The following is a 6,959-nucleotide window of genomic DNA, read 5'->3' on the forward strand; positions in this document are numbered from 1 at the left end:
TATATATTGGATATTAGTCCCCTATCTGATTTAGGATTGGTAAAGATCTTTCCCAATCTCTTGTTGGCCTTTTTGTCTTATTGATGGTGTCTTTTGCCTTACAGAAGCTTTGTAATTCTATGAGTCCCATTTGTCGATTCTTGATCTTACAGCACAAGCCCTTGCTGTTCTAGTCAGGAATTTTTTGCCTGTGCCCATATCTTCAAGGCTTTTCCCCACTTTCTCCTCTATAAGTTTCAGTGTCTTTGGGTTTATGTGGAGTTTCTTGATCGACTTAGATTTGTCCTTAGTACAAAGAGATATGAATGGATCGATTCACATTCTTCTACATCATAACCACCAGTTATGCCAGCACCATTTGTTGAAAATGCTGTCTTTTTTCCATTGGATGGTTTTAGCTCCCTTGTCAAAGATCAAGTGACCATAGGTGTGTGTGTTCATTTCTGGGTCTTCAATTCTGTTCCATTGGTCTACTTGTGTGTCGCTATACCAGTACCATGCAGTTTTTATCACAATTGCTCTGTATTACAGCTTTAAGTCAGGAATAGTGATTCCACCAGAGGTTCTTTTATCATTGAGAAGAGGTTCTGCTATCCTAGGTTTTTTTGTTATTCCAGATGAATTTGCAAATTGCCCTTTCTAATTCGTTGAAGAATTGAGTTGGAATTTTGATGGGGATTGCGTTGAATTTGTAGATTGCTTTGTTTTATGTCCACCATCTACTACTGGGCATGGAGTCTCTCTTGAAGTGTAGTCCATATACCCAGTAGGACTCCATTAATAAATTAATTTTTCTCTTGCAAATTGCTATCAGTTTGAGATACCTTCTTGGTTAGGTAGGAGTTCATGCCCACTTCCCTCTTTAAGGATTGTAAATCATCTGGCTTGAATTTATGTAGATCATACACGTGTCATAGCTTCTTGGTTCTCATTTACATCTCTCCTGTTGTATCTGGAAGACTCTGTTTCCATAGACTCATCTATTTCCTCTGAAATTTACCTTCTTCCTGGATAGCTACCTAAACCCTAAGGGGAGTGGTTTGTGAGGACATCCCATTTAGAATTGAGTTTTTCAAAGTTTCTCACTCTCTGCACATTGGACAGTTGTGGTTCTCTGTGTTTTTTCTGGTTGATTACAAAAGGAAGCTTCTCTGATGATGACTGAGTGAGGAAATGATCTATGGGTAAATTCAGGTGTCATTCGGAGTTATTTGATTGTTATGTTGCTTTAGCAGTCAGTTGGGTAAAGGCCTTTGCTAGTCAGAAATTTGACTTCTCCATGTATGATGAGATATGAATATGCACATATCAGGTAACAGTCTTTAAAACAAAAATGTATAGTAATTGCTTATGACTGTTTCAAAATTTAAGAGTTAGGAAAAACTAGTTTTGTAGTTTCATGGGAAACAATAAACACTGAAAGCAACATATGTGTGGCCGTACTTTGGAAGCTCCAAGGAAGGAGGTACATTTTAAACATTATAACTTTTCATTAATAATGTTCTTAAAAATTAAGTATTCAATAAATATTATGAGTATAGTCCAAATTTTCCCTCACTAGATATGCCCAAACTGAAGATTATCATTTGTCATTGAGCAATATCCTGGAGAAATGAGTTGATGGTCTTTGGAAATATACAATAATTATTGCAAAGTATATCATTATAAAAGTTTGACACTGTAATGTGTCTTACATGATCGAGTCTACTTCCATAATTCTATAAAATCACAGTGGAAGTTTGATGTTATATGTCTACAGAGTAGGCATGTAACAGAACCAAGGCAGAAACTGCCTAGGAGTGTTCCACGAGGCTGGAATAGTGTACATTTGTAATGAGCAGCTAACAGAGATCACAAGCAGAAACCCTGGTTAATCTTAGTCCTTAATGTCAAAAGCTGTTCTGACAGCCCAGCTATAAAATCTGCCAGAGCACTCAGCTCTCATGCGAGGAAATAGCCTGGGTTAGCATTCTTTTCTATCTGGGATAATAAAAATGTTTACATAACTTTTAAATATAAAAGTAATATAAACCAATACCCGAAACCCCATAAAAAAGCAGATGGAAAAACGTTCTGATGATTCTCACTCAAATTACTTTGGTAGTCTTGCATATTTAATTCTAACACTTGTTGTTTATGCACCTATCTTTCATAGCTACATATTCTCACTTGAATGCACAGTTTATATATATGTATAAATGAGCTATTGTATACATATGCATATATGAATTTAGATAAAAGGATATATGCATAGGTATGTATGTATGTATGCATGCATGTATGTATGTATTTGAGTAACTTTGCAACTGTGTTACTGTTTTTCTAGATGCCCTCACATTATCTACAAGAGCAATACCTGCTCTTACCTGCTTTAGCTATCTCTTTCTCCCCAAGGATATCTCATTTTTAATATTGATTGCATTTCTATTTAAAATCAACAACTTGGAACAAAATAGTTAATCTTTCACAATTACTTAAATATTTCCTGTTAAGTGTGTGTGTGTGTGTGTGTGTGTGTGCGTGTAAAAACATGAAGTCCCTTCTGAGACTCTGCTTACTCTTATGTTGCTGGTGGCATCAATGCTACATTCGGTGATACATTTTAATTTTTCCGTGATGGCTATGGATTGAAACATTCCATAAATTCAGTATTTTATTTCCTCTTAGTGAATCGCCCATTCATCGATAGGTATTTTGACCAAACCATAATAAATAATTTATGATCATACATTGTTTGTTTCCTCTAAAATAAATTAAATGTAAAGGAATTTCCAAATATATATATATATAGATAGATATAGATAGATAGATAGATAGATAGATAGATAGATAGATAGATACAAAAAAGAAATCTGTCTGTATAATGTTTTGTTCTAGTACTTAATTTTTTATAAACTGAAGGACATTCTTTGGTGAATAGGTCTTTCTAAAATTTCTTACTTTTCCTTTACCCAAATTCAATGTTTTCATTACCTTTGTAATATGGAATTATATTTCAGAGCTACAGCTTTACCTACAATTTGTTGAAGAAAGTCGAGAACAAATTCAACTCACATTAAACATAAGTATCCCTTGTGAGACTAGAAGTGCTCAAGTATACAGAGTTATATATTATAATGATCTTCATGATGCCTTGGGCATTGTAGTAACAGGAGATTCTCTGAGCCTGTTTTCCCCACCTAGTCTTCTGAGTTAAATCTAGAGCTTCGGGTAGGGTAGGCAAGCAGTTTACCTGTCAGCCCAACACCCTTTTGCACTATTTATTTTGAGATTAATTGTCACTACATTACCCATGCTGGGCTTAAACTTTCTTTGTCACACAGGCTGGCCTTGAAATATCAAACTACCTGCCTCAGTCTCCTAATTATTTGCTGGTGTTACATGCCTTCACCTGTGGAATCTCCCCTGTATGTCTATTAATCCAGCAGTTAATCCAAAGGAGAGGGTGACTGAGACTGTCTATACTGTATTTGGAAGCAGCAAACACATTGAAATGTAAATAACTGCTAGGACACAACTGTGGTTTACTGTGTGTTGCAATAGTACTTCTGTTAGATGCCAGAATCCTCAAGTAACACTGCTAGATGGTAGTGGGATCATTACTAGGAAGAGAAGACAGGAAGTTCTTAAATTAGATCATTGGGCCATACCCTCAGAACATGTGAGCATAGTCATGGTAGGAATCCAGCTTATCTCTTCACTTTAGCTACTGTCTCACAGAGTAAGCACTTTCCTGATGGGATGCTTCACTCCTGTGATGTCATCAGTCACCTTACCAAAGCCATGATTTTGTCAGTTCCATATCCTTGACCCCGAGATTTCACTTTACACCAATCAAAATGGCTAAGGTCAAAACCTCAGGTGGCAACACATGTTGGTGAGGATGTGGAGAAAGAGGAACACTCCTCCATTGTTGGTGGGATTGCAAGCTTGTACAACCACTCTGGAATCAGTCTGGAGGTTCCTCAGAAAATTAGAAATAGATCTACCTGAAAACCCAGCAATACCACTCTTGGGAATATACCCAAAAGATGCCCCACCATGCCACAGGAGCACACGTTTCACTATATTAATAGTGGCCTTATTTGTGATAGCCAGAAACTGGAGACAACTCAGATGTCCCATGACAGAAGAATGGATACAGAAAATATGTTTCATTTATACAATGGAATACTATTCAGCTATTAAGAATGAGGACATTCTCGTTTTGCATGAAAATGTATGGAACTAGAAAATATTATCCTGCAGGGCAGTTGGGGCACATGCTTTTAATCCCAGAACTTGGGAGGCAGAGGCAGGCAGATTTCTGAGTTCAAGGCCAGCCTGGTCTACAAAGGGAGTTCCAGGACAGCCAGGGCTATACAGAGAAACCCTGTCTCGAAAAACGAAAGAAAGAAAGAAAGAAAGAAAGAGAGAGAGAGAGAGAGAGAGAGAGAGAGAGAGAGAGAGAGAGGGAGGGAGGGAGGGAGGGAAGGAGGGAAGGAAGGAAGGAAGGAAGGAAGGAAGGAAGGAAGGAAGGAAGGAAGGAAGGAAGGAAGGCAGGCAGGCAGGAAATATCGTATCATCCTGAGTGAGGTAATTCAGACCCAGAAGGCATGCATGGTATGTACTCACTAATAAGTGGCTATTAGCAGAAAGAAGAAGAAGGAGGAGGAGGAGGAGGAGGAGGAGGAGGAGGAGGAGGAGGAGGAAAAGTAGAGAACACCCAAGATATAGCTCACAGAACTCAAAAAGTTCAACAAGCTGAAGGGCCCAAGTGAGGACCCCTCAGTCCCCCTTGGGAAGGAGAGAAAGTATTCACAAGTGGGGAGGAAGGGACCTGGGAGGAAAAGTGTACAGGGGTGGGGTAGGGAGGTAGAGGTGAACCTGAGTATTGGGTCAGGGAAAAGGACTGAGACCCTGAGGGCTAGCAGAAAGAATTGAAACAGGCAACCTCGAGAAGTAGGAGGTTAGGGGGACCCTACAGGATGCACCAGAGACCTGATAATGACTCAAAGGAAGGGAGCTTAGATGAAATGCCCAACAGTAGGGTGAGGGAATTTATAAAGCCCACCTCCAACAGGAAGGCAAAGTATCAAATGAGGGAGGCAGTTGCCATCCCACAGTCAAAACTCCCATAATTGTTCCTGTCTGAAAGAATTACAGGGATGGAAATGGAGAGGAGCCTCAGGAAAAGGAGGTCCAGCAACAAGCTCAAAGTGGCTTCCAGCTCAAGAGGAGGTCCCAAGGCCTGACACTATTACTGAGGCTGTAGATCACTCACAAAAAGGGACCTAGTATGACTACACTCCAGAAGACCCAACTAGCAACTAAAGGAGTCAGATGCAGATATTTGCACCCAACCAATGGACAGAAGCTGCTGATCCCTGTGGTTGAATTAGGGAAGGCAGAAAGAAGCTGAGGAGAAGGGCGACCCTGTAGGAGGACCAGCAGTCTCAATTAATCTGGACCCCAGAAATCTATCAAACACTGGACCATCAACCAGGCAGCATACACCAGATGATATGAGGCCCCTTACACATATACAGCGAGGACTGCCAAGTCGGGATTCAATCAGATATGATGCATCTAACCATCAAAAGACTAGAGGCCACAGGGAGTTTAGAGGTCAGGTGGTGTGGGGGTTAGGGGGTTGAGAGGTTAGGGGTGGGGACATCCTCATGGAGACAGGGAAGAGGAGAGGAGGACTGAGATGTGGAACAGTCCCAGTGTGGACTGAGAGGGGTATAAAATCTGGAGTGTTAAAAAATAAATTAAAAAGGAAAAGGAAAAAAGTAAAAGTTTATCATTCAAAATAAGGAATGTCAGATTTATAAAATAAAATTAAACAAATAATCACACAAACAAAAAACATTTTCCATTATAAATTATGCACTATTGAATATTTTGTCATAGTAACAGCGGACTAATACTAGTTAAGAATTGCCTTAGAAATCAGTACTTCAGTATTCCAATGTAGCCTTTAGTAACGATGTTGAGAGCATATGGGAAATGCTCTTCAGAACAAATTTTAAATGTTAAAAATATTAGGATTTAAGACTTTCTGTCTACACCTAGGTTATTTGTTGTTGTTTTGTTTTGTTTTGCTTTGTTTTGTTTTTGTAAAACAGTAAGCATCTTAGTTGAGCCTTCCTAATTTCACTCTGACTCTCTTGTCCCTAAAAAAATAAGTCATACTTTCCCATATTTCGTCCTTTCCTGTCTGGATTGTGCCACCTCTCCTAAGATTGAGCTTTGCCCTAAAGTATAGGGGAAAAAGCTGCCTACAATTCTAGTCTGACAATAGCCGGGTACCTACTTGCAGGTATCCAGCTGCATTCTTCAGCATAGCGTTTATTAGTAACGAAGGTGGCATTACCGTTTCCTGCTGCTGAGCTGCTTTCTGTTATCTCATGTGTTCCAAGGCATGAGCGAAGAGTGCTGGAGTTAGTGAACCCTTCAAAAACTCTAGAGAGGAGGTAGAATAAGATTCACTGAAGGATGTAGGGCTTCAAAGATGTAGGTGAAAGAAATTTAGAAAAATAGAACTGACCATTTTTACTGAATTGCTTCTTTAAAAGTCTGCCACTCACGGGACATGACTTTCTATTCCATTGTCAGAATAATTTTAAAGCATTTATAAAAGCTACTAATGTCAACAATCGGTTAGATTGTTCTGTTAGACTTAAGGCCTTCATGCTTAGGATGGTCAGGAAGGTCCCCATTTACATGTATTCTTTCAGAGTAGCTACTTATAGGATCCACTGCTTACTAAGTGGTTGTTTAAAAGAGAAATCACATGGTCAGTATATTTATATTTATTTAATGGGTACTCATGCATGTATGATGTGTGGTGTGTGTGTGGGGGTGTGTGTGTGTGTGTGTGTGCACACAGACTTACATACATCACAGTACATGTAGTACTCTGGGACATCTTGCTCATGTCCATCCTCTCCTTCTACAATGTGATCGAAAGACTG

This window comes from Mus caroli, chromosome 4 (genome assembly GCF_900094665.2).
Source record: "Mus caroli chromosome 4, CAROLI_EIJ_v1.1, whole genome shotgun sequence".
Classification (NCBI taxonomy): Eukaryota; Metazoa; Chordata; class Mammalia; order Rodentia; family Muridae; genus Mus; species Mus caroli.